Source organism: Phasianus colchicus, chromosome 13 (genome assembly GCF_987193195.1).
Source record: "Phasianus colchicus chromosome 13, bPhaCol1.hap1.1, whole genome shotgun sequence".
In the NCBI taxonomy this organism is placed as follows: Eukaryota; Metazoa; Chordata; class Aves; order Galliformes; family Phasianidae; genus Phasianus; species Phasianus colchicus.
In genome coordinates this window covers 8525122-8552759 of record NC_143448.1, presented here as the reverse complement: position 1 = coordinate 8552759, position 27638 = coordinate 8525122, and the positions used below count along the sequence as shown (strand labels likewise).

At 39.5% G+C, this 27638-nt stretch overlaps 1 protein-coding gene across 5 annotated transcripts in view; it reads right to left on the bottom strand.

Moving 5' to 3' along the window:
- The window catches only part of VSTM2B (V-set and transmembrane domain containing 2B), a 360933-nt gene that overhangs the window by 70231 nt on the left and 263064 nt on the right, over nt 1-27638 (bottom strand). For 4 of the 5 annotated variants that reach the window (XM_090149977.1, XM_090149980.1, XM_090149979.1 and 1 more), the window contains one exon: nt 26920-27174. The gene's annotated coding sequence lies outside the window, so the exon portion shown is untranslated. Of the gene's footprint in view, nt 1-11927; nt 11946-26919; nt 27175-27638 lie in introns of those variants that run through there. The other variant, XM_090149981.1, reaches the window with a different exon arrangement.

Sequence of the window (27638 nt, the reverse complement as noted above, 5' to 3'; positions counted from 1 at the left end):
ATGTTGTTTATTACAAGCTATGATTCAGAACAACTTAGTAACACAACTAATGTTTTAGTAACTGTTGAAAACTTATAAGCTGAAGCAGAATAAGTGCATTTAAGTGCATTTTTAAATTGCTGCCTTCTTTCAAAATAATTTGCCATATGTACTTTTTTATTTTTTTATTTTTTTATTTTTTTATTTTTTAAGTCCTATCAATTCCTCTGCTTTCAGTAACTGAAAATTCTTGCTAGGAAAAAAATGCCCAACAAAATAATAAAGAAAGAAAAAGAGGATTCATCTTTAAAAAAAATTCTTAGTCTTCATCTAAGACATCAGCTCTCCTATGATGCTGCTCACTTGCAGGAGAGTGGCTTCAACTTAGGACTTTCCTAATAACGACACTGCAATTTTGGAGTTTCTCATGTTAGATCTGGCTTAGCTAAATGAAAAGTATTCAATTCCAAGAGATTTTGGGACATGTTATCGTGCTTTAAAGATCAGAGTTAAGTAACATCTACCAGACAGTAGCACTCACACTGTGTTAAAGTGTAACCTACTTTATAATTTCATTTCACTGAAATTCGAGAGAAGCTTGTGAAGTGCTATTTGGTGAGAAAAAGAAACAAAAAAAAAGTGGCACAGCACAAAAAAACAGGGATTCAGCTGAGTAGTCTGGGAATCAGATAAAGACAGGAACAAAGAAGGAAAAATGTAGGAAAAAATATCAAAAATATGAGCACGTGACTGAAATATGGGTCTTAATACTAAGTCATGCCTCAGTGCACAGATGGCCAGCAATGAAAGGTTCAAGAGAGTAAAAAACCTAGGCTACCACCCATCCCAAAAACAAAAAAACATTGAGTGGGTCTGTGGGAACTGAAGCTGTAACTGTACCAGAAGCAGATACAAATGCATCTGAGTAGGCAGCATCACTGTGAAAATGAGGGATATAAGAAGAAATATTCTCACGAGAGCCAACTTTTTTTTTTTTTTTTGAGCAAAGTAGATCTTGTAAGTTAAAAGTCACAATCCTAAATAATATAAATAGCAAGCTACTCACTGGGACAAAGCAAATTCCAGTTCTAAGCATACAAAGATTTGATAAGCAGTCTCTTGAAATCAGTGGAAAAAGCCTCCCAACCAGCAGCAGCACTCTGACCAAACACCACTTACATGGGGCAGTTAGTGCTGGAGACTGTCCTCTCTTCAGCTTTGTCTGTGTAGAGACAGAGTTTAAGATTGGACTGTGCAATGAGCTATTTAAGGAAAAGATTTACAGAAATGCTGTTCTGCAGTACTGTAAACACAGACAATTCACCAGAAAGCTTTGTAAACAGCTGTTCTGCCCATGCATGACAAACGCTGCCTTCTCCACTGAGAGTTGGAGACAGGCAAATCAAGAGTGTCAGCTGTTTTTACTGTGTAATGTTGCCTTCAATCCCTGAAAAAATATCAGATGTTAACAGAAACACGGGGGCAGAACATGAGCAGGCACATTCAGAAATGGAATTATCCAGAGAAAATGTCAAAGCTGTTTCAAAACACCCTGATAGGTATGCTACCCTCACACGGCATGGAAAGGAGAGAAGAAAATTAAAGCTCATGAAGAGTTGCTCTGTATTCTTCCAGCACTGTAAAATAAAACATAACAGATAGAAAAGCAAACAGCTGAGGAATGACATCTGTTGTCAGATGTACCCAAACATTTAGGTGCTTTAAAACCAACAGATACAATAGATGCATTTATAAATGGAAGAAAATGCATTAAAAACCCAAACAACATCACCTCTCACAAGCATTTTCAAAAATGGTGCAGGAGTCTGCAGGATGGGCCTCCCATGTAAACATTCCTTAGTACTTGTCAATGTTTTGCTGCCTTGTCTTCACCTCTTTTCCTCCATGGTAAAGCAGCCTGTAGTTTCTGAATGCATTTCCCATGGGGCACCACCAAGCTGACGGCAGTCAAACCCCATCAGCAGCCTCTGAGCTGGCAGCTGCAGCCTTCCTGCTGCACCCGGAGCCCCCAGGAGCGACAGCTAAAGTCACACATACAGCAGCAAACTAGTTATGGATCCCTGTCATAACCCTACACTGACATCCATACAAGACCATCTACTTGAATATACTGTTGAGGCTTTTTACACATCTAGGTGCTATCGGAACAATCACCTGATATATAACTAAAGCTTTCTAAACTACACATTCACAGCGACATTTTACTGTGGGATAATTTCAGGTGGCTCACTGAAGGGTCTGTGCCTACATGGGCAAATGACCCTCTCCTCCCACAGTACCTACGTGAAATTCCTCCTGGGCATGGCAGTGCAGGTGGGTGCTCACAGGACAACCTGGTCATAGGGTGCTATCACTGCCAGGGGAGTTGAGCAGAGCCTGGCACCTCATTATGGCTTGCTGTTATCATTCCAGAACTCAGGGAACTGCACATAATATTTTCAGGTTCAGTCTGGCACGACTTAGAAAAAGAAGAAGAAACAGCACACTGGGTGTTCTGCAGATTTTATGAAGCTTTGGCAACATTTTGTCACCCCCCTTATTCAGAAGCATCACTGGGACAAGGTGATGGCAGTGTTTTGTCTTCCATTCTCACAATAAGGGAGTCTTTGGATTCTGTTTGTTTTTTATTTGAAAATGCAGAAGCAAAGCTGGAACTAGCAGACTGAACTGATAATAAACAAAAGCCTGCAAGTATAATTTAATCCTTGCAATTAAAACACCTGTAAGAGTGACTGTTGGCACGGGGCTAAGATTTCTGACATTGCTTACAGTCACTGACTGTTAATCTTCCTGCCCTGAAGCTAAGATGCACATCCACTGCCTCAGCAGCTAACCTTCTGGTACCCACTCAGACACACAGTTAGTGTCTGTATGATAAAGAAGATGTAGAACATTGAATCCTTCCAAACGTGCCATTTCCAGAAGAAGGAGGTAAAGTACCCATCAGAGAGGAGGTATCAGCTGTACTCTGGCAGATGAACAACCAAGAAATTCCAGCTTCCACTGGAAAGAGACACAAGCCTCACTCATGTTTGACAGACCTGCATAATGCTTTCTGTGGGAAGCAAAGTTTCAAACCCTTCAGATCATTTTGTGCTTCATGATGCAAGCTCTCTCTGCTGTACAGAAGCAGCATCTGAAATGAAGCAGAACAATTCCTTTCTCATTGGACTACAACCTTCCCTACTCACTCCCCATCCCTATTCAGCATGTATCAACTTCTTTCAGTTTGTCATAGGATATTTTTTCTCACAACAGAACAAAGGAATTCTTTTTCAAAGTGACACACATGATTTTTACCAGAAGAAAAAGGCTTTGTCACACAGTTTGAGAAGCAAAGATTCCCATACAATCTCAAACACTGCTTTACTCTTGTGCATGAGGACCAGAAACACACAGTTTCAAAATGCAACATTTGTACTGAATGTAAAGTCAGGAACACAGAGTTAGGAGGAAATACATTTATGACAAAAGCTTGAGGTTCCAGATCTCAGAAGAGTCGATTCTGTCTTCCAGTACTATTGTAAATTTATTGTGATACCTTGGCTAATTTGACTTTATTTACTTGAGGTGAAAGGGGCACTGTGATGGATTAATGGTTGGACTATGTGTGGAAAGATGGTTGGGCTAGATGATCTTATTGGTCTTTTCCAACCTTAATGGTTCTATGATTCTACGAAGTTGTTGGTGAATCCTGCATTCAAGGTCCCTGAAATTATCCGTATCTTTATTTGGGGTTTTTATCTTAGCTGGAACTCAGTCACAGAAGTAGCAGATAATAAAAAGAGAAATTCTGACATTTTCTTGAACACTTGGCTTCATGGGGAAAATGGTAAGGCCTAAAAATGGCACCTGACTTGGGGAGCCCATGGTCGAGAGAAACATACTTCAAAATGAAGAAATCTTTAACCATATGTTTTGACAGAAGTCAGCCTTATGACATAGTTCTGTTTAGATGTCCGAATTTCTTGGAATGCAAGCAGTGAATCAGATCTGCTTCTACCTGAAACACCACCAATTCTAGAGAGGCAGCTCCTCCCCACTGACAGGTAACACAAGTTAATGCAAGGCAGAGCTGCCAGCCACATCACACACATTACACACTTGGCTCCGCATATTCACTTCCATGAATCAGTCTGAACCTACTCCCCATTTCACTGGACATGTTTTGCACCATAAATAATTGTGATCCCCAGCACTCCCCTACTGCCTGTGCCAATGGCTGACACGCAGCTGCCAGGGCAGGATCCAGACCTGTGATGTGGGAGCTGCGGTGGCCAGAGTGGCCCTGGGTTCAAGGAAAAGGCCAGAGGCTGTTCTGCTTCACACGTGTCAATACAAGCAATTGGAGAATAACTAGTAGCAAGCTGATTGCTTCACTGGTGAGGAGAGAAGCCTGGGACTGGACAGCACTGGTGGGTTCCCCACCTCCTTGGCTACGGCACAAACCTCAGACCTGTTTAATAACATGAAACAATCACAGTGTTTCACTGTTGGCTGAACTTCTATGTGCAAAGGGCTGTCTTTTTTGCTTAGAATACTGTTAATATTAACAAGCCAATCATTTAACAGAATACTTAATTTTCTGTTGCTGCTTATTTTACCGTCTCTAAACACAAACACAGCACTTCAAGGATCAGCACCTTATTATAAGCTAATACCTTTCCCAGTAACTGAGACTTTCTCGTTATTCCCAACTTGGTTCACACACAGCCTTAAAGGCTGAGTTAATTTCTCAGTGGAACAGCAGCAGAAGACAGGGATAGAAGAGAGAGAAAGAAAAAGAAAATCCAAGATAAGACTGAGTAAAACCCAATTTTCTTCTGATTTGGTAAACCCAGACTCATTGAGACAGTATGAATTTTAACCAGACCTTGGTAAAGAAGAGACAGCTGATAATGAAAATTATTTTACCAAGCAATGAAGAAAAGAAAACGTCTATTTCCAAAGTCATTTCCATGCAATAAAGCTGGCAATTTGCTGCTCCGTGCCAGGGGATTTTTCTGTGGGTTTTCTTTCACTCAATCTCTGAGTGAGATTACGGGAAATCTCCCACTCCTCCCTACAGTTCTGAGAGCAGGCTCAGCACTGCAGCAGCGCACACAGCCTGCGAGCCCCAGCTCCCTGCTGTCCGAACTCCCAGCGGCTCCATTCTGGGCAATTAAAGTTAATGGGACTTTTGCCCTCAACTTAATAGGGCCAGACTTAAGCACTTACTAAAGGCAGACTTTCTCACAGCATTATCTAGAAGGTTCTCCTTCAGAAATGACCTGGAAAAAATTAGTGACCTCCTTACAGCTTCTGGTGACATAATGAAAGGTTTTCAAAGAACTTCACTCATCTACCGGAGTCTCAATGAGCAGCCAAATTAACAGTGCTTGATTGCCTTGCTGAACTGGGGCCCATGATAGGAGAATGCTAGGATTTTTGAGTTTCTCTGTTAACTCACAACCATTCCTTATAACATAATCTTCCAGGCAGTCAGAGACTCTCAATTTCAACAGTTATCAACTTGGTTTCTTGTTATTCTTCAGAAGTTTTTTAGGTTCCTATAGCAATATATACCCAGTGGTACTTCAGAACCAACAGAAGACACGTAATAATATTTAAATTTCTTTTTCTTCTTTTTTAAAGGTTTTTGCAACCCACACTTTGTAACTCTTTTCTGAAATGTAAGGACAAAATTCCATGACCCAATAAAATTCATTACCATTCATTTTCAAATGCAGCTCAAATAAAGTAGCAGCAGTGCAATAAATGCTACACCATAACAAACAGAGTAACATAAACCAGTGACCATGCACAAAGCACCTCTGCAAAACATTCCCATTTTTTCTTCTTTTGCCTAATTCCCTTGAGGTTATCTCTGTGCACACTATTACAAGTTACTTTCCTACTTTAGATTTTTAACTTCCTTTGGATAAAAACAAAATCTTACTTCAGATTTAAAATAAAGCCCTTATAAATGTTGCTAGCTAAATGGGAACATTTAGGATGTTATTGAAATATTATGCTATCAGCTCAATTTTCTGCAATTTAAGCTATAAACACATACATCTGCAAACTCTTATCTGAACCACTGCAGAACTGGCCTGTGAGTGCAGCAACACGCAGTGCTGCAGAGCATGGTTTCAGCTGCTGGGCTGCTGTGCAGAGCCTGCAGCTCCCGTGCAGCAGGCTGGCGAGCAGCAAGCTACAGCATGCTTCAGAAAAGAAAAATCTCTGTTTTCACTGACACTGAGTAGACTCAGGCAGCTCTAAGTTATCCTCTAGTACAGCTTGAGGGAGGCTCGTCTTCCCCCTACTCTCTCAAAAGGAAAAGGACATGAGCGGTGCTGCCCCTGCAGAGCTGAGGTGATAGGGCTGTCAGTGTGTGACCCATGGCTGGTAATCCATCCCCAGCACCTGCCCAGTCCTTGCCTGCTGGGCCTGGGGTGCAATTTCCCTCTGCCAATGGCAGGACACGTGTCCTGTCCAGCCCAGCTGACTACATTTGGCTGCTTGAACATCTAGTAGTTCAGTTGAGCATTACAGAACACATCTGTTACAACGTATGACAGTTATCTATCATCATCCTTTGCTTCCTCTTGCACCCTCATCCTCATACGTGTATCTGCACGTAAGATTGCAATCAATTCACAAACCACTCTGCTGCAACAATCCTATGAACAGGTTGGAATCAGATCATGCAAATTAAACACACTGATAGCTAAACTATTGTGACTTCAAAAGACTTTTTGCTGCAATAACAACTTCAATCAGCAATCAAGGTTTCCTTCTCATTTTTTTGTTGCTTGCATTATGTAGCAGTTTAATTCACTGTACACTAATTCCAGTTGTGCATTAATTGTATGTTTCTGCACAGCAATTAACTAATCACTCTGTCACTCCCTCCGTATTATGAATAACCTCATTAATTCAAGACTGGAAGCCTGGTGCCTGCTGCCATTATATCAGTTTTTTGGTTGTTCCTGCTTCTTCTCGACTTACAATCAAATATCAAACTCATGTATTTTTAAATGCTTTCTCTCCTGTTTTTCCCCCACTGAAAGATTCATTGTGCTATCAAATCTTTTAAAATAATGTTTATTTATTACGCATCTCTTTGCCAGGCAATCAAAAGCTGTTACAATGAAGTGTGTGACTTACTCTCTTTGTGGCAGTGCTTCTGCTGTGTCAATGTCCCCATTTTAATTCCAAGTTTACTAGAAATTAGAATTTACATGTAAAATGCAACTTCAAGGTTAAAGTCGCCATCAGACATCTTTGCACAAGGGCAAATTTCTTTATCGTTATTATTAAGTGATCTGACATTTTTAGGTTATACCTGTGGGTAAAAACTTGTGGCCACGTTCAGCGGTGTCAGTGAAGCTGTGCATGCACAGAGGGCAGAACTCGCCGGAGGAAGCATGTGCAGGAAGATGCCCCCAGCAGAGAGGCACGAGCCTGGTTAGCAGGACACGTGAGACGTTAAGGCCTTGGCCATGCACAGCTCTGAAGAAAAAGCACTGCTGTTGCAGTCTGGTGACTCCTAATTTCAGAGCTAAGCACTGCTTCAGCAGGTGCTGAATCAAGGTGTTGCAAAATATTCTTTGAAACGACTCCTATTTTACACAGACAAATCCAACAGCACCTTGTGATTTTCATGCTGAAAAGTATGGGGTTTTGATTACTGCCCCCCTTTCCCAAATAAAAGCAATGAATTAAGATTCTAAAATGCGGGAGTGGATTAAAAATTTAACACTTGTTACACCAAAGAGACAACTGCAATTTATTTATTTATTTACTGGCATTGCACTTCAGTGCAGGCTATGAAAGCTGCCCTGGAGTTTAGGAAATATACAGAATGCATTCATCCTTTAAACAGGTAGATTTAGTGGCTTCTAACTACTTGCCCTTATAAAAAAAACAAAACAAAAAACACCCAAACAAACAGACTGACTGACCCGAAAACTAATGACTACAAAACTAAAAGAGCAGTTGGAACTTCTGGAGTGGTTTGATTACTGCCTCTTATCAATAGGAACAAATGTCAGCCCCGCAGAAAGGGCTGCTGCTAACCAACAGCACAGCCGCAGGGCTGCTGAGCACGCAGCAACTCCTGCCTCACCGTGCCTCTGAGCATCAACATTTACCCAAATACATATTGGTACGATAGACCATAATGGCCTGTTTGCTCTGTAAGAGTCTATTTGGCTGCCCCTAAATGAGTGGTTTGGGTGCACACTGGAAGGAGATATTACTGCTATTGCTATTTGGGCATCTGTTCCTGTTGTATCTGCTACCATTCCTCTCACTTCTGCCTCAGACACTGCTGCCCCTCTCATAACAATCACTGAGCTCCTCTGCATTCAGATCTGCTTTTCTGTGAGTATCCAATCTTATCTGCTAATTTCTTTGTATATTTCCATTTCGTCCTCTTTACATCACTGTTTTTGCAATTTATTTGAACTCATATATTTGCATTTTCCTTCTACTCAGCCTAGCTCAAAGCCTTTACTCTTCAATCTCACACAAATGCTGCATTATTTGTATTAAGAGCAGGTATGATTTATCCCAATGAATTAAGAACCTGTCTGCAAAATCACTTATTAGAGTTCAACTAAACCTGCACTGGCAGTTCAGGAAGGCAATTTTTGCTTAAAAGTACTTTTTCTCATTGCACAACTAAATACTGCAGCAAGCAGAGAATGGGAAAAATGCAGATATCCTCATGGTTATGGATAGATACAGATAAAAGGATATTAACAGTGCCGTGCCACCCAAAAAGAAAGTTAGCACACAAGTTGCAGTATATTCCCTGAGTCCATGTGGGCTCCTCATTAACCTCCTGCAGTCAGCACACTCTCTGGGCTTGTGCTGGAGGCAGCAGCAGCCTCTCCTTGGCAGCACAAGAGGAGAGGTCGTGGAGTGAACTATATATATCTGTCATCCTCTCCCTCCCTTTTTCATAGGGAGAATTAAATTGTTAATAAGGGTGACAGGTAACTGATTGCACCGGACAGCTGATTAACATTGTGTCAGGATAAATAAGGCAGTTTTCAGCTCTCCAAACTATCACAGCAGGTTCCCTTTGGGTTTAGTTGACATCTCTCCACAACTTATAACTAGCTCATTTGGGAGAGGTGGGGGAAAGAGGACGTCTTTAACCACGACTGCAGACACTGCATGAAGGAGTATGGAAAGAAGAAAAGATGGCATGCCATCAATTCCATGTGCAGCTCCCACACCCTCAGCTCCTTGCACAGGAAAGCCTTTCTATTCCCATTTTTAAAAGGAAACAGACAAAGTATTAAAAAGTCACTTTGAAACAGTGCATGTTTTCTTCATTATTATACCCCAGTTTGTCCTACAAACAAGAGAGTCTGAACTGCCGAAGAGTTTATAAGAAAGCAGACTTGAAGTATTTCCAAGGTTAATTCCCAGTCCCCCGGAGTTCAACACAGCCAAGGGTAAGCTTTCAAAACCATCAGTCCCTATGAATCCAGTCTGCATCAAGTATTAAAGTGGTCAAGCACCTAATTGCCAGGAATTGCAGTGGCACAGTCCAAGTGAAGCGCTTGGTGCCAGCCCCAGCCTCCAGATGTGGGAAGTAGGGCATGCTCTCTGCTATCCTTCACCTTTTATGTTAAGGGCAAAACTGGATGGAATATGAGATCGGTGATAGAAAAAACTCAAGATAAACTGAACTTAGTTTGGGGAAAAAAGTCTATTATGACTATCTTTTTACACTGGTACTATTTCTTAGTAACAGCAGATTTTAAATAAACAGTTTAGAACACTTTTTTAATTCAAATCTTTTGCAACATCTATGTGGGTCTCAGGTGCACTGTAGAAACCTCATAGCTTTAGATTGGATCCTTGTCTAACCAAAGTAAACTCCCACTTATGTCAGTCTTACTAAACTGCTTGCTTGTTTGCCTGCAAGTCATTTTTCAAATTGAATTAGAACAAAGTAATTGTTTCTATTGGCACTGTGCACCTTTGCACTGAGCAGGGGAACAGACATTATTTATTAAGAAAACATGGGTGGCATTTTTCTCAAAACAGCATCATATTTAATTTTATATATTTCAAAGTTAATTTGAAGTGTTAAACTTATGTTCTCCTCTCCAAATATTTTCTGAAGCCAGCCTTGACTGAGGAAAACACAGCAAAAAACAGGTAGATAACACCAGCAGCCTGGAACCGCGCTTCTGGTGTCTTCACTTAATGTCTCTTAATATGAGGTGAGCTCAACAGGAAAGAGCTGCCAGTACTGGAGTGACAAATAAGTGGAGTTCACTTTCATTCCTGTGCACAGCCACAGGCAGCGCTGATGAGGACGGACCATCAGGCAGCTGACAACAGTTACCAACAAGATACAGCTGGTGAAACACACTGTGCCATAACAAGCCTGCAAGCCATGCTCCCGGCTACACTATTTCCCCTTCTCTACCCTTTCTGCTTTCATTGGGATTGATTTTGTTTGCATAGAAGTCCTCTCAGCAAACTTTGGCTGTCAACCAAGCATTGTTTCTGTGAAAGCAATCCTACTCTTATGCACTCAGGCCATGGCAGGCTAGAAACAGTCTTGGAGTGGGTCACAGACAACTGGATGTGAGTCCTTCAGCATGCAAATTTCACCAAAATTCCTGCAAACAGCCAACCAACAAACTTACCTGTGGGCAGCCTTGTGATCTCTGCACTGCTATATATCTGCTACTAGGATTTCAATACAGGCCTTTTCTTTACATGAGGAAAACAGCATATTTTCCCTGCTTTTCATTTAGATGATGCAACAACATAACCAAGTTCACAGCATACAAGTAATCAATCCCCTCCTCCACCAGTTTTCTACTCAACCCACGTGAAGTATGACAGAATATCATAGATATTTCATCAAAACCAAAAGTAGTGGAAAGTTCCTTCCAGCGAGTAGTGTGAAGCAGAACAACAATTCAGCACGCTATCATACAGCTTCAATTTAGCACAAATAAATACTTGCTAAGAAATCACAATGAAAGAAACACAGATTTGAATGCCAGGATTGTATTCTGGGGTGGACATTCAGACACAAATAATGGAAAGTTCATTCTTCTCTAACTGCTATGAGTCTAAGGTTAACTCTTGCACTGGACCTGTTGCTACTGCTGAATAGCCTATGCATTATGGCAGCATTTCCCACCTTACAAATATATCAGCTTATTTTTCCCCCAAAGATGTATTCCTTCAGTGTGTTCAAAAACACAGACAAGCTCTTTATTTATTGAAACATAGTACTATAAACCTTAAAAACCCCACAAATCATCCAGTCCATCTACTAATCTGAAACATCACATAAAAATACAGCCCACAAAAGGAAAAGAAAAACAGTAGATATAGGCACTGTTGATAGAAGTGAAACACCATCAGTTAAGCCAAGAGTTAGAGGGACTACATCTCTTCAAATGGAACAGGAATGACAAAAACCTTAAAGAATGAAAGCAGTGAAAGTATCAGAGAAATAAATCATTGAGGTTTATGCTCCTCTCCTGTTCAGGGCACAGGATGGCATTTGGTTCACACCTGTTGTATACACTTCAGAAAAGACATCCATTCTTTGGTGGCTGGTATAATAACTATAATAACTAGCAGAGACAGTTTAGACAAAAAAGAAACAACCAAGCAAGCTGAATAAAGACACTGGACATTTCACTGACCTGCAGATCTCAGACAACAAACAAGCACGTTTACAGAGCCCTATGCCATTTGCTGAATCATAGTACTAAGGTACAACACACCTGGAATGAAAACCTTCTCCTCTTAGTGTGCTCACAATCTTTTTCTTTTCCTCATTGTTCTGCTCACGAAGAAGCAAAATTGCTTCTGACAGGTTCTTGGTGATACTGGTAAAGTATTCACAGGCAGGCCAATACATGAAAGCATAAAAGAAGAGTCAAACTCACCCAACTGGTGAAGGGGCTCTCTGGCTGTGTAGCACTCCTCCATAGGAAGCAGCCTAGGTCCAGGAGATGCTCTCCCTTTGGGGGCCAGCCCTTCTATGAGCCCAGGGCTGCTGCACCCCTTCTGATCTATGAGAGCACAGGTGCAAACAATTGGCCTGCACTGCCTGGGCTGGCCACACGCCTCCTCCAGGTGCTCAATCAACAGTTCCCCTGCACTCATCCAGAATTAAAGATACATTTTTCTATTTTGCTAGAAGATAATGCTGTTAGTTCTGATCACCTCCTCTATTAATAGACTTTTCAAGACAATTCAAATTTTGAAATAACTTTGTAAAATTACAGAAAAACGCAGTGAACCAGGGAGGAGAGTTGTGTACAATTAATTTTTGGACAACAGATTATCAATCAAAACAAGTAGTAATTTTGAGTTAGACAGAATCAATAGGAAATGAATACAACATACAAGGACCAAGCTAAACCAGCAAGGCTCTCCTGAAGCTCAAGTGCCTGAACTGCCCTTCCCAGTAAAAGCATGTCTTTGTGCTAGCTTAGCTCAGGACCATCGAGCATTGCAATTTGCAGGACAGAACTACTGTTGGGATGATGAATTGCATAAACTCAGCTGCAGCCTGGAGTTTCATCACATCACCTGCACCAGCAATGGGCACAGACTAATTAACTTGCTACTGCCGATCCTAGCTCAGTAGTTTACTGTGGCCACCTTATTGTGAATTCTAGATGTATTTCTTCCCTAACCTGGATCGTTTCACAGCCTTGTTTTTGAAAGCACTTAAAACATTTAAACCAGCAAAAATCTAGGGCAGGATTTTGCTAGTGGATGGGAATATGATAGACACAAACCCAGCTTTTCTCAGAGGACATAACCTTTGGATTTTCCCTATTATTCTATTTTGATAAATTTTGATGCTAAATCAATATAGAATCATTAGAAAGTGCTATAAACCTGGAACGTGATTTCAAAGAATACAGTAATATTGCAATATTATTAGGCAGTAACATTTGAAGTTAAAAAAGAATCTCTATTTTCAGGTCAGTCTTTGGAGCTTTAAGGCCATACAAAGATTTTTCTTATCATCCAAATCACACCCCACATCATTTGTGCATGCTCTGATAAAGTGGCTGGAATATCTGCACTGCAGTTTAGCAGTGTTACTCAGAATGCAAAGTGACTTTCACCCTGTTGTCTCTTACTTACAAAGGTCAATTTTGTAAAAATTGTCATCTTGATTGATATTATAATGTCCATTTTTTATAAATAGCTTTGTTGATAAATGCAGCCATTTGCAGTTGGGGTGCATGCTTTTCTCCAGATTATTGAGAAAACTGAATACTGTAACAAGTGCTGAAGAGTGATGCTCCTGCAAACAGTAAAGATCATCTGGTTTCAAACCCCTGCAATGAGCAGGGACACCCCTCACCAGGTCAGAGTCCAAAGCTGGCCTTGAACACTTCCAGGGATGGGGCAGCCACAGCCTCTGTGGGCAACCTGTTCCAGTGTCTCATCACCTTTGAGGAAAGACTTTCTTCTTAATATCTAATTTAGATCTACCCTATTTCAGTTTAAAAACATTACTACATTACTCCTTGTTCTATCACTGTATGCCCTTATTTAAAAAAAAAAAAAAAAAAAAGGTATCTCAATCTTTCTTGTAAGCCCCTTTTAAGTGATGAAAGGCTGCAATAAGGCCTTCCTGGAGAGGATAGAAGTCTTTTCATGTCTAGGATAAAAGTTTTGGTCAGAATGAGATCTCAGAATAGGCACAAGTTCCCTGTGCCAACCAAGATGAGAGATAGCTGAGATCAACACTCCTTCTTTTGTGTTTTTCAGTGTGGACACTTGAGCCTGCCTAATCCTGGGCTTAGTGAGCTCCCAGAGCAAAGACAAACGAGTACTGAAAAAGAGAAAAGATCTTCATTTCGTTTTGATGTGAAAGAGGAATCTTTTTGGAGTCTTAACAAAGATACACACTGCTAAACGCTAAGCAACGTTGTTAAAAACACTACTCATTCAAAAAGCACTATTTCAATAGGCTAAGAAGGTCAGAAAGACAATATTTATTACAATATAGCAATAACTCAATTTGAAATTCTAGGAAGATACCAAGATTTATTGAGGAAAGGGTCATTTACAACCTGGACAGAAAATGCAGACAGCAGTTTTAAAATTCTTTTTTTATATTTACATACATAAAATTCTTGTATGATTTGAAGAAGGCGCTGTCACATGTCTCAAATAAGTCTCACCCTGGACAAGAAGTGGCCAGATAAAATTTTAATTAATAGGGACGTGGCTGGGGCTCCACATGTTGCCCATGTTTAAGATCGACTTTCATAGCCTATTTTTTTCCTGCTTTCATTTCCAGCTTTTGTTTTCTGGGCCTGTATATGGAAATGTGCTAGGAAAAGAGAAAAAAATCACACTCAAGTTTAAAAATAAATGCCAAAAAGACAAAGAGGTAAAAATCAATATATTTCAAACATAAAGCTACGTATTCTTTTAACATGAATAATTCAAAAATTGGCTGCCATTCAACTGAAAAGTGAAGTCTGGAATAATTCCTTTTATTCCTCATTTCACTAATCCTAGCAAGGTTTGTTCTGTTAATTCATTCTCTCTTTCTGAACACCGCCTCCGCGCAAAACTTCGCCCCTGTTGTAAGTGCCCTACAGGAGTTCTTTGTATCACTTTATTTCCTTCGGAAAACTGGACGAACACCTCTGAAATAGCAGCAAGTCATCCTGGACATATATGTCATTTCTTTCTTTTTTACATTCTATCTGCATATGTTCCCTAGTATTTTCCAAACAAGCAAAATAACACATGAAGCTTAATTAAATTATCAGCTATTTTCTTGTGCAATTCAGATAGATTTAGTACATATTTTTGAGAACAGTTTCATTTGGAAGAAGTTCTCTAGGTTTGCTGTAGTTCACACCTTCCCGTCCCTACCCCTCCCTGAGGAATCGATGTCAGATATACTCTCAGAACATACATAAATTCCTTCAGTCATTTTGAATGAAACATAGGTCAGCTGATTTCAACAAGAAAGCTGGTAGAAAATACTGCAGCTTAAGTTTCCCTGCTCTGTTTAACAGCTTATGAGTCCAGTAGCATCATGGAATGACAACTTCTCCAACTTGCCAGAGATCTACCAGTTTCTGTGATGGGAGATCAAATATTCTGCTGTAGGCTTGTCTTCTGTTAATTTTGATATGATGGAACTTGATTTCTATTAATTCACCATGTGTTTTTTACTCTTCTTACATGCAGGAGCTCTATTGGGTGTATGTTTTCTTCTCCCCATCCCTTAGCTCCTTTCATAAAAAACAATCACCAGGATGCACTCAGAAGTCACTTACAGCTCAGCATGTGCAATTTTTTGCCATTTTCTTTTCCTTTATTTGTAAAATTCAGGGCGCTGACAACAAGATAGACCACATCTCCCCAAGCCCCGCACTAAGTTTCACGATCCTAATGCACACAAAATGTTTAGTTTTTGTTCAAATGTATCACTGATTACTGCTCTCATTGCAAACTACCACGGGTAGTAACCGCAATCAGGAGAAGAGTGCTACAGAAAGAATATCTGTATTAACCACACATAGCAATTATTACATGCATTTTATCACTGTTTACTTCAATATAGCTAATTTTCATTAAGATGCAAATTTACTGAGTCGCAGCTATTTGAAGGAAGAAAGTTTGCAACTCAAGAGCACGTACTGATTAGGTGGTGCTTCTCCAACGTTCATTTGGGATTGAACCGAGGCCATTTGCCTCAGTGCCATTACAGTATTAAGAGGTGTAACTCTGCAATGTCATTGGGCTGTCTTGCTTCCACTGTGAAATGTCCCCTTTATGACAAAATTATGGGGAACTTTTCTCCTGGTTGATGCACCTCTGCACAGAATACATATTTCTATACTAATCACAGATAACTACAGTTAAAAGAGAACTATGTTTATTACTCGTGGGAACAGCACAATATTTCAGAATCCTGATATCGCTGCACTAGCAAACAGCACCTGCCTAACAAGAGCACTTTGTTAGCCCTGCACCCCACTTGGAGGAATAACCACTGCTTCACAGAATCACAGCTGACGTGCCAGTCTAAGCACGCTGTCTAGATGATCTATATTTAAGCTGGAAAATGATTATCTATTGTTATTATTAAATTGTACCTTTTCTGGAGCCAATAATTTGTCATTTGCAAGGAGAAAAGCAGAAAAATGTATAATCAAGGAAAGAAGCTGAAGAGGTGGATGCTTAACTGTGTTACGGACTTTCTTTAATTAAAGCCTCTCTTAACCTGCTCTTAATCAAAGCAAGTGGCAAGCTCAGCAGATGGGTACAGCTGTGCATAACAACCATGCAGGTGTTTAATTTTTATATTTAGCAAGTATGCTAAGCAGCATTCAAACATTCGGGGTGACAGGGTTGGTTTGTGAGGGAGGGATTCAAAAACACGTCACCAAAAAAGGGAGATTATTCTGCACCGTTAAGTTACTCAATCAACTTCACTACTTCTGTGTTAAATCCCAGCTCGAATTACAGGGGCAGATGTATAATCTGGGAGGCTTCCCAGAGCAATTTCTCTCTCTTGCTCTTCATTTCCCTCACTTTTTTTTCCTTTTCCTCTTAAGGCTAACTGTACTGGACTGCAGGCTTCTGCCTTCTCACATACTAAAAGCAGTTCGTATTCTTTGTCTCATATTCCCACTACAAAAGACACCAGATGAGTCAGAGGAGACAAACACACACATCCCAGGGTAGAAATAGATTACTGTCAGAGGAAGGAGCTTGGAAACACACAAGTGCAGCAGTGAGGGAGGCTGCAGAGGAAAGGAACTCTAACCCAGAACTCTGAGTCAGGACACTGTGCAAATCCAGAAAACTAATTATTGAGATCATAAAAATATAAGATAACATTCATTTTGGCTAGTAATCTGACTAATACAACTAAAATGGGAAACAGTAATTCAAGACAAAGTCAGGGAATATTCAAAAGGCTAAGTTTTGCTTTTTGTGAACAGAAGTTATCCCCCACATTCCTAATAATTTGCAGCATCATTTATGTGCAACACAATAAAATAAGGCCAGATAAATGAAACACAGGAAAAATAAATATTTGGTATCCTCTATAGAAAGTACAGAAGAATAGGAAGAAATTTTCACAAAGCAAAGGATCAGCAGTAAAAAAGAGCCTGGAAAGAAATATTAGTGAAAGGTAAAAGTGGCAGCACCATCACCTGCATCGCTAGGTGTATCCAGGCATCCATTATAGCTACAGATAAGGGAAGAGGCAGAACGTGGATAAGGAGAGCAATTTCAAATCACGCAAGTCAGTGTTGATAATGAAGTGATTCAGAGACTGCAGGTACTACCTTTCCACTCATTTTCACGTACTACACTACATTAAAGGTTAGACAAAAATAGATTACACGCTTTCATAATATTGCTTTCCCACACATTCCCCTGGTGCTCTATGCTCTTTTAAATTAGAATAAAAATATCCACCAGATTCGCTGTGTTTTTCCTTGCACAGAAAAGAAGTTCAAATACCCTTCTTTAGCAATTTGAATATAAAGAGGAACGGAGCTGCTTAAGAATTCCTTACATCAGTATTTTTCAGACTCTGAAAATACAAGCCCCTTTCAGCTCATCTGTTTCTATCTGCTTGTGAACTTTGAGATAGTTGGTAGAATATTTCAAACACTTCTAAAGCTTTTCCTACTACATTTCAGGTCCTTTGACATTCCTCAGCAAGTGGAGTGGCACCCCACAGCTGGCGGAACGCTGACTTGGCTGACTGTCCTAATCAAAGCACATATTGGTTTAACACAGGCATTACTGAGTAAGGGCCTTCGTACCAAGCTGAAGATTTACAAACATTTAGGACTCCTCCTTATGCAATAAAAGGAATATTTGTTTAGCTTTCAATCAGACTGTAAATGTATACAGCTCTGGGAGCACTTCAGGTGCTCATGGGGTGACAGACTCATATGATCCTAAGTGTAACACCTCCCAGAGTCCCCTAATAAGTCCTATGCCATGGAACTGACCTGCAAGTGAACTGAGGAAAGACCAAGGTCTGAGAGCACAGCCAGGAACAGTTCCCCTTTTGTCTTCAGTTTTTACAGTCTGGAGAGAGAAACTTAAGCTACTGTTCAGAGATACATCCATGATTTTAACCTACATAATTCTCAGCGCAAGCATTTGGGAGACTAAAATCATGCTATCTCGTAGAACTCACTATTTTCCATTTAGACTCAACTGTATCACTAAATATTTACTATGAAGAAAAGAAGCTTTATAGGAATAATGCTATACAGCAATTCCTAACTGAACTCATCTTCACCTTACATACCCAAAGTACGCACCTGCCTTTTTTTTCTTGACAGGATTAAGATACATTTGAGCAGTTTTCTGGTTATCCCCAGTAGCCAGAATTCAAAGATCAGGGAGCACTCTTGTCCTGAAGAGATAACATTATTATTTTGTCCTCTGTCCCAAACTAGCTGATAATAAAATGACTTCTGTATATATAGGCAGTAGCACAAATGAAGTACAAAGAATTACTTTAGTCACAGCATTTACATGAGTCACACAGCTGATAAATGTTTTTATTCATCACACTTTACTTAAAAACACAAATTTTATCTTTTCAGCATTTTGATTTCCAATTTTTTTCCTGTTCTATTTCTGCAATCATAATGTCTATTTGTACAGCAGATGAAACACTAGTTATACCTTGGAGAATTAGAAATATAAACAGAATAAGCATTTAGGTCAAAATTAAAATTAGCATCTAAAACCATTTGTAGGAAATAGCACAATTTGTATTTACAAATTCACACAGACTTAATTTTGAAGTGGAATAAGCAGTGTATTCAAAGCTAACTTTGATGACAACCTATACTTCCATAAATATTAATTATCAATATCTAACCAACTAAACCATTCTAACTATATTTGCATTTCAGAGTGATTATTTTTGTAGCTAGCATATTAATTTCCTTGAAATGAATAATTTATTATAGCTATTTCCAATTCTGCCCTGTGTGTATTTCCAAGAAAATGATGTCCTAAGGCCTGAATAATTACCAGACAACTACTAGATAGTTCTCTTGATCTTTGCTGGAGATATGTTATGTATGTGTGCTCTCAAGGCTGTCTACCATTTTCTTCAGCAGACAATGCTATGGCAAGACTGGAAAATACAACTTCAAGAAGATTCAGAGTCTCTTTGAATCAAGACGATTCAAAGTTGTGTTCCAACACTACACAGTTATGTAGGGGCATCCCTTCTGGTCTCTGCAAACTATTGAGGACTATTATTTTGACTCACATTCTGTAACTTGGTCACAGACAAAAGCAAAGCCAGCTGACACACAGGTAGGTGCTGCAGGGTCCTTTTGAACAAGACAGGATTGCAGCCATGGGAAGCAAGTGTAAGTTGAAAGAAAGACAACAACATGTCAACTCCAGCAGATACTGCAATTTTTGAGGGGTATAACAGATCTGGGACCAGATCTGTCCTGCAGCCATCCTATTCCCTGGCTGCATCCACATGGAGCTCTCAGTCCTCACCCTGCACGGCCCCCCAGGTCAGGGAGCAGCAATACAGCTGCAGATGCTCACCCTGTTTCATTCTTAGCCTCAGAAGACAGCAGTCTTTTGGAGATCTGATTGTGAAATAAACTGCTTCCAGCTCAGCTTCAGGTAAACTGCTGACTGTCAAAATCTTTGGAATATGTCAGAATCTGGGTAGTTATAATAGTTTATACAGAGACTATGTGCAGTGTTTGCTGTCTCCCAGCTTCGGCAGATAACATGCTGCTGTACAACAATCAGCTCTTCCAGAATAAGGGAAAATGCATCATCTTTGCTGTAAACCACACGCAAACAGAAAATGGCATCTACACTGGCAGCAAAAGGATTTCTGTTCCCTTATAAATACACAAAACATACACTGGCACAGTAACCAATGCAGAAGGCTACAAGTTATATACGCACAACTTTCTTACACAAACTTCCTAAGTATGAATATTAAATAGACACTTGCACCAACTTCCAGGCCCTACGCCTGTCAGCCTTCCTTACAATCATCTTAAACGTTTTAAGAAAATCAGTGTTTCATACAAAGGACTAAAGCATGAGCAGTTACTGCAAAAGCTGAAGATGGAATTTACTGCTATAATTCTCTATCTAATATTTGCACAAGAATAATCAATTAAGACATTCCCAGATGGTTTTAACGTCTAACAGATCTATAGCATGACAGTAAGAGTCACAGAAGAGTGGCACCACGAAGACAAATTATATGAATAAGTAGCATTAGAATGCACTGCCAATACACCCAAAAAGTTATTTTTAAGGTCTGTGACAAGAAATATTCCTATTAAGCTCAGTAAATTACCAGAATGTAACCATCATTACTGAAAAGAGAAATTCACTTGTTACCATAAAAAGAATTCATTATACAGACTGCAGAAATATATATTCTTTGGACTTATTATTAAAATAAATGTAATGAGTTATAATTAAATGGGTCTTAAATTGCAGTAATTACATAGAAACACTCATCAGATGAGCACAGGTGAACAGTGCACATATCAAAGCACACAGGGAAGGATATGAGTATAAATGCTCTCTCTCTTTCAAATGCTGCATCTTCAAGCAAGCAACCTGATGTCAGCTCAAGCAACCAACATTGCTGATGTAATTACACAACAATACAGCTTTTATTATATAACCACATGGAAATCGGTAGGCAGGGCTGAACAGCACTAAAAGGAGATTTAATTACGTTTGCAGAAGATCTAATTATGCAGTGCTGGAACCAAAGTGTATGAACTGGATCTGTTCAGCTCTGACATTTCTTTCAGCTTTTTATTCCAGAATTTCAAAGATTGTTTAAAAAATGATAAAGGAGAAAAAGAAGCAGCTTGGCTGAAACACGATGATTTTTTTCACATCTGAAATCACCACAAAATGGAAAAGGTACTGTGCAACAGAATAAATGGCAGCTGCACCAGAGATGAGCTTTCATATCCAACCTCTCAACAAGCTGAATATTCACTGCTTTTGATGAAAAGAAAATGCAAAAAACAAAAAATCTCAGAGTTAAATGTTTTTTAACGTATTTTGAGTTGACAAACACATCCCTAACATCACTGACATCAGCTTAGTTCTGCTGGCAGCTCACTGCAGCCCTCCTGCAAGGAACCAGTTCCTCTGTCCCTTTCCCAGAACTACTGGTAACAGCCAAGGGACTACCTCCTGCTCCTTGCCAGCAGGCTCTGGTCTCCTCCCTACACACCTCTCCTTTTGCCTCCTAGGGACACAGTGCCTTCCTTCCAACGACTCAGGCAGCCAGAAGCAGCAGCACACTGCAGCAAGTTTGCCTGTGGGCTGCCTCTTTGGTCCTCTTCCTATCCACCTGCAGGACTCCCCTGAGCCCTGCAATAGGTCAGCTCTAGAAAGCTGCAAGTGCTTTGCTTGGACTGGAATCATTAGCTCATGAGGCTGCTTCTTGGGACAACATCTCCTCTTCCAACAGCAGAAGTTAGCAATCAAATTACAATGGTGGTCTTTTCCCTCAAAAACATTCACTGTGCTCCAAGCTGTGTACGCACGAAGCATTACCACACTAGTTACATAATAAAAAGCACAGGAGAAAAATAACATAGAAATGGAAATGGCAGCTCGACAGAGGACAGAACAGAGAAAAGGACAGCTCATTTCTGCAGCCCTGAGACCTGCAGAGCACACAGCAGCACGGAGGCATGGCAACGTGCTGCAGAGGACACAGGTGCTGCTGCCCAGCTCACCACGGCCTCTCTCAGACCACCTGCCAGGGTGCCTCAGCTGTAGCTTTGTTGGCTGTGATTTGAAGGTATGGAGATAAACGCTTTTTAGTAAATACACAAGTGACACTAAGGCAGTCAATGAAATCAGCCGATGCTCATTATCTGCTTTTGTCCAGAATACTTAAAAGAGTTTCTCCATACTTTTCTCCAGTTACTGCTTGCCAGTTGCCTCTGTGCTTGATCAGTGATTTCTCTTTGCTCCCTTGGCTGTTGTCTATCCAATGACATGCTTAGACACATCTGAGAAATTCAGGTGTCTCGCTCTCCTCACTCACGTCTACCCCAATTCAATTCTCTTTCAGTTCTCTTTTCCTCTCAGACAATTCCTTGTTAGCATAAATCACCTGTCACTTAGCTTGATAGATTTAGTTGGATCCAAACTGAGAAGGCTGAGATAATTCTCAGCTCTCACAACGTTCTTTATTTTACCATCTCGAGGTTTCACACAGCGCCACCAATTTAAATGGTTTCCAAACTTTATTTTAATATCATATATTGTATAATTACAGTTTTGCTAAGAACAATGGTCTAAGGGAGATTTATGGTTGTGTGTGACAGGTATTTTGAGGTACTCTTTTTAACCATGCTTTTCACTGCCTTCCAAAGAAATGTTTGAGGTACCACCTGTGCAGGAAGAAAATACACATGCTGAAAAATTGTGTGTGCATAGAGGGTGGTACCATTGTTCACCTTCACTGATTAAATAAAAAGCATTTACTTACACTGAGAAATAAGCAAGGAATTTTTCCTACTCAGTTTACTTCAAAGTACAGTCCTCCTGCTGACAGGAATACAGAGCACAGCACAGGGAGCTCTGCACCCACTCACCATGGCAGGATCTCACTTGGAGGTAACCCTCAACTGCATTTAGTGTATGATACCCACCTGCAGTCTCTTCCTTCTTTCTGATAGAGGCTTTAGTCCACACTAAATACCACATAAAGGTGCCAGTGCACACAAAAGCCAGTGGGAACTGGTGATTTTAAAATCACTGTTGATCAGGACAGAAGTGTCTTTGTCCAAAGAGCAGACTAAAAAATTTCAGAAGCAACATATAGAGATTTAATATTCAGAATACAAATAGCTCTCTAACATCAGTAAATCAGCACTACTGAACAAAAGACTGAAACAGAAGGTAACTGAGGGCAGTAACCATTTCGAGCAGCGATACATAAAAAAGAGAACTTTTCTAAATATTGGTACAAAGAGCTCAAGTCCCAGCAGACTTCCCTTTCCAAAAAAAAAAAAAAAAAAGGAAAAAGAAAAAACATAATAAGTACATTAGGGATCATTACAACATGATCTATGTAGACATGAATTCAGGAGGCCTTCGGGGATTTGGGGAGAATCCTTTCAGATGAATGGAATCAGAACTTTGGTTATTACACATTCCTAAAATCACGCCATGGTTGTTGGTTCAATTATACTTTTTAAAATACTCTTCAAACATAAAATGATAAAAGCTTCTTTAGCCATCTCTTTACCATTATGGTAATGTGTTATGAATTTAATGCCAATGCATTCACACTGAAGGTATCTATTTTCACCCTCATTTAATACAGTATCCCTGGGAGAATTCATTCTGAGCAAGAGAATACTCACTCAGATAACAGCTTCAAAAACTATGGTACATGGAAAGCAATATTGTTAAATATGAAAAGGTTCATTATTTAGGAAACAAGGATGTAATTATGTTTGCAGTTCTTAAAATTCACTGGCTACAACTCTTAAAAACCTCCAGGATACTGAGGTACAGCAATGCCCTTCTTGTAGGTCTGGCAGCACCTCCACCATATGGAGATTATCTTCAGTGCAGTAACATGATGAACTGAAAGCCCATTAAAATGCAGCTGAAAGAGCACAGGAAATCCTGAGCTTAAGAAAAGCTAGTACAAGAAAGATGTCATTTAATTTTATTGACATCTTAAAGACAATTACTGTCGTCTCAAATATCATGCTATCATTTTCTTCTTTTAAATTAAGATATGAGATGCATTTAGCTATGCAGAATGGGAAAAATAGGAGAAAGAACATGAAGCCTATGTTTTTAAGTGTAGTAGACAAGCATAAATTCACTGCAAAACAGTGTGTGCTGACAGAGTAATTAGGTCTAAATGATCTAATATTAAATTTGATGACTATGACACTTGCCACCATCGCACCAGATTCTGACACGGCAAGTACAGGACTCCATTTCTAGACTGAGAAGTAAAGCCACGCTGCTTTGTTGAAGCAATCAGTAAAACATACTGACTGCAGTCAGGCCTGCAAGACATGGACAAACATCAGCGAAAGTTGGTCATTCACTCTCTAACACCATTGAGAGTATTTAATTATTTGTACATCTCTCTGGGGCACCTTCAGAAACAGAATTTCACAGTCAGCATCCCTGGAAAATACGAACTTCTGGATTTGACCTCATTTCACTGGAAATCTTTGCCTCGCTTTTCTTTTGTTGTACATGCCCACATTCTGAAGTACAATGTGAAAATCTTAACGTTATCCACAATGAACACGCAGTGACGTTTTTCATTTTGTGGACTACATCCTTCAAGCATACTTAGCTGCTAATTATCAGTACATACATGAACAATAACAACAAAAATTTTAAAATAGTAAGGCAAATAAAAGGAATACTCCTTTTTGAATGGAAGTAATATGACAAACTTTAGAACTGATTGCATACTGTAGATGTAGAGATAGCAAGACTAGGAAAAGGCAAGAACCACTGTTTTCATAACCTCTTTATACAGAATTCCTTTAAATAACATTGAATAAGATTGTATCCTTTCACTTGGTAAAAATTGGATGAAATTATTTGAATATTATCCAAGAGTAACATCGGAGTTAAAAAAAAAAAGTTTATGATCTCAGCATGTTTTTAATTGGCAAGACAAAGAGTGTTAGCTGTAACACACCCACTGACAAGCAAAGAAATCTGATAGATGAGCCAAGTGATTTCACACGAAGAAAGAAGGTATCAACATAAAACAATCATTTAAGTCAAGGAATGTGCCAATCTCTAAATTAAGGAAAAGGGTTAGAAGAAAAAAAATGCTGTTAGGACTATGACATTAAAATAAAGATGTATGTGACAGCATTATTTTAAATTTGCAAAGTAAAATTTATATATAATTGCCTTAATGTCAAGCCTGCAATTCACAAAGGGCTTTGAAAGTTGCCCAAGGCAATACTGAGGTCCATTGTGATAATTAGAAGACCACAAAAGAGAAATTAAAGAGAAATACACAGACATTATTGAGGGAAAAAAAAAAAAAAAAAAAAAAAAGGAACAGTATATACACAATTAGAGAAAAATTCTTAATAGAAACACATTCAGGAATGACCTCTACTCCATATCAAAAGGAGCAATATTAGGCTTTTTAAGATGGTTAGAGGACTGATTCTCAGAAAAAAAGATTTACACAAATACTGAAGAATTATTGGAGGGGTAATTCATATCATCTATTTTTAGAAAAAAATTTTTAGCACCTAAACTAGGATCTTGCAGATGCAGCATAGAGATGGACTCACAGAAAACAACTTCACATCTCTTACATGTGCTTCCTCCTCCTGTTACTGACTGTAAAGTAAGCAATGTCAGCTAGGCAGAAAAGCATTTCACCCTTCTCTTCTCAAACATGTTAAGTACGCCCACTAAGTCAAACAACATTTTTTGTAAGCTCTGAAAGTCTACAAATGGTTGGTGATGTAGCCAATGGCTTGCAGTTTGTTTTCACTCTCCTTGATTAAAAAAATGAAAATAGTAAGAAGAACATCTATACTTAAAGCAGTTACACTCATGTCCAATGTAGTCTCTATTTTAAATCCCAATAAGAATCTTTCAAAAGAACTGTAAAGTAAAATACATCCCACAGATCAGCAAAATTGCACTTTTGGCTGTGCTTGTTCTTGCATGGTAGGCATTACATAAACTGCAAATGCACTTCTACCATTTATTCTATTAAACGTTCTTCATACAAGTGACTGTACATGGAATACTAACATTTTATAATGGAATTTTATTGCTAGGAGATTGAGAAAATAGGACATGTCTACTGAAAACGATAACTTTAGTAAATCGCAGACACGCCACAATCGGTGTTAGACAACGACAGCCATTCTGAACAGCCTGTAGTAATTGAAGAGTAGCACAGAATAAATATTCTAATGATGTGTGGGGATTTTTTTTGTTAAGCCTGTCAGGATTCCACTCTTACTGGCACGTACATTATCTGAATTTACAAGTTAGTTCTGGTGTAGCTGAAATTTGAACAATGCAGAACATTCTGGCCTTGACTCCAGGAAATAACAGAAACATTTTAGATTAAGATCACAAGGATCTCTGAAAATTTATTTTCATATTTCATATCAAGATGACGGACCTAACTGATTTGCTAGATTAGACTACTATAGTTCTTCAGGTGCTGTCACTCTTCCCTTTGGCCTGCTGTTTACAACAGCAATTCTCTTCTCTGCATTCACATCATGCAACTTATCGTACTCTAGGGTCATACTCTTGACCCTAGCTTCCTAATCACATAATTCTTCTTTGCTGTAAAAGCCTTATAAAAATGTCCCTGCCCACATCCAGACACATTTTGTATTGACTCTACTAACAGCTTGGCTGTATCAGTTATCTGCTTTCACCTCCTCTGTGCCATTTTATCAGTTATTTAAGGTTCCAAACAGTCAATCACATTCCATTGTTAAATGACATCTTCTAGACAAATGTATTTAAATTTGACACAACAAAATATTAAACACACTACAAAGTATTTCATAATAGCAGAAGAATATAAATCTGAGATTATCTGATGATCTGTGAAGCTCCTTCCAACACAACACGTGCTCCTTCTCTGCAGAAGAACATTATTTTTTCCATGCAGCGTGCAGAAACGTTTCTGTTGCTGTGTAATACACAGCTTACATGGACTTGCACATCCTATGAAATACCAGACCAGCTGAACATAAGTAATGAATTGCTTTGCTACAAGCCTCTGATCTATGCAAAATTAGCTACTACGCAAAATTAGCTCCTTGGATGGAACTGCATTTGACCCAAAGAAGTATAGATGTTTTCATATAACTTTCTTACCTTGTCTTGAAAATCTGGCTTCTAGTTAGCTTGCAGCAGGGAAAACAAAAAAACTGGCAGCAGCTCTTTCTCAAGACAGTGCCATACCCAGGCAGATCCCATGGACTCAAAGCTGAACGGCCTTGTCAGCCAGCCAAAGGAAGGCAAGCTCAAATCAATCCATTGTCTGCAGACTGCACAGGCTATGAGAGGAGCCACGAGAAGCCTTCCTCAGCTCTATGGGATATGGACCTCAGAACTTCACGCACAGGCTACCTGCAACAGATAAAAGGTAAGCCCAGAGTCATCCCTGGATTTTTACATTCTGTGAACACAACAGCCAACTCCAAATGGCCTGAAAGCCTCTCTAACATTTTGGAAGCATGGGGAAATCCTGTGGTACATGCTGAGAAATTCTGCTGGAGAGAACAGCAATGTCTCAAAGAGTCAGCAAAGAGATCACGATTATTACTCCCTTAGGGTACAACAGATTAATAGGAGCTCATTTGAAAACAGATAAAACTGTGCGGGTGAATGAAGCTGAGCCTCTCCTATGGACTCAGAACCTGCAAGAGACATGGCTGGTCCTTTAAGCAATATCTGCAGTGCAGTTTTATAGTGCACATTCAGTCTGTCTGTAAAAAGAGACATTACAGATGAAGTAAAAAAAAAAAAAAAAAAAAAAAAAAAAAAAAAGACTTGTTCAAAATAATATTGATCAAATTGCCAGATCAGTGAAC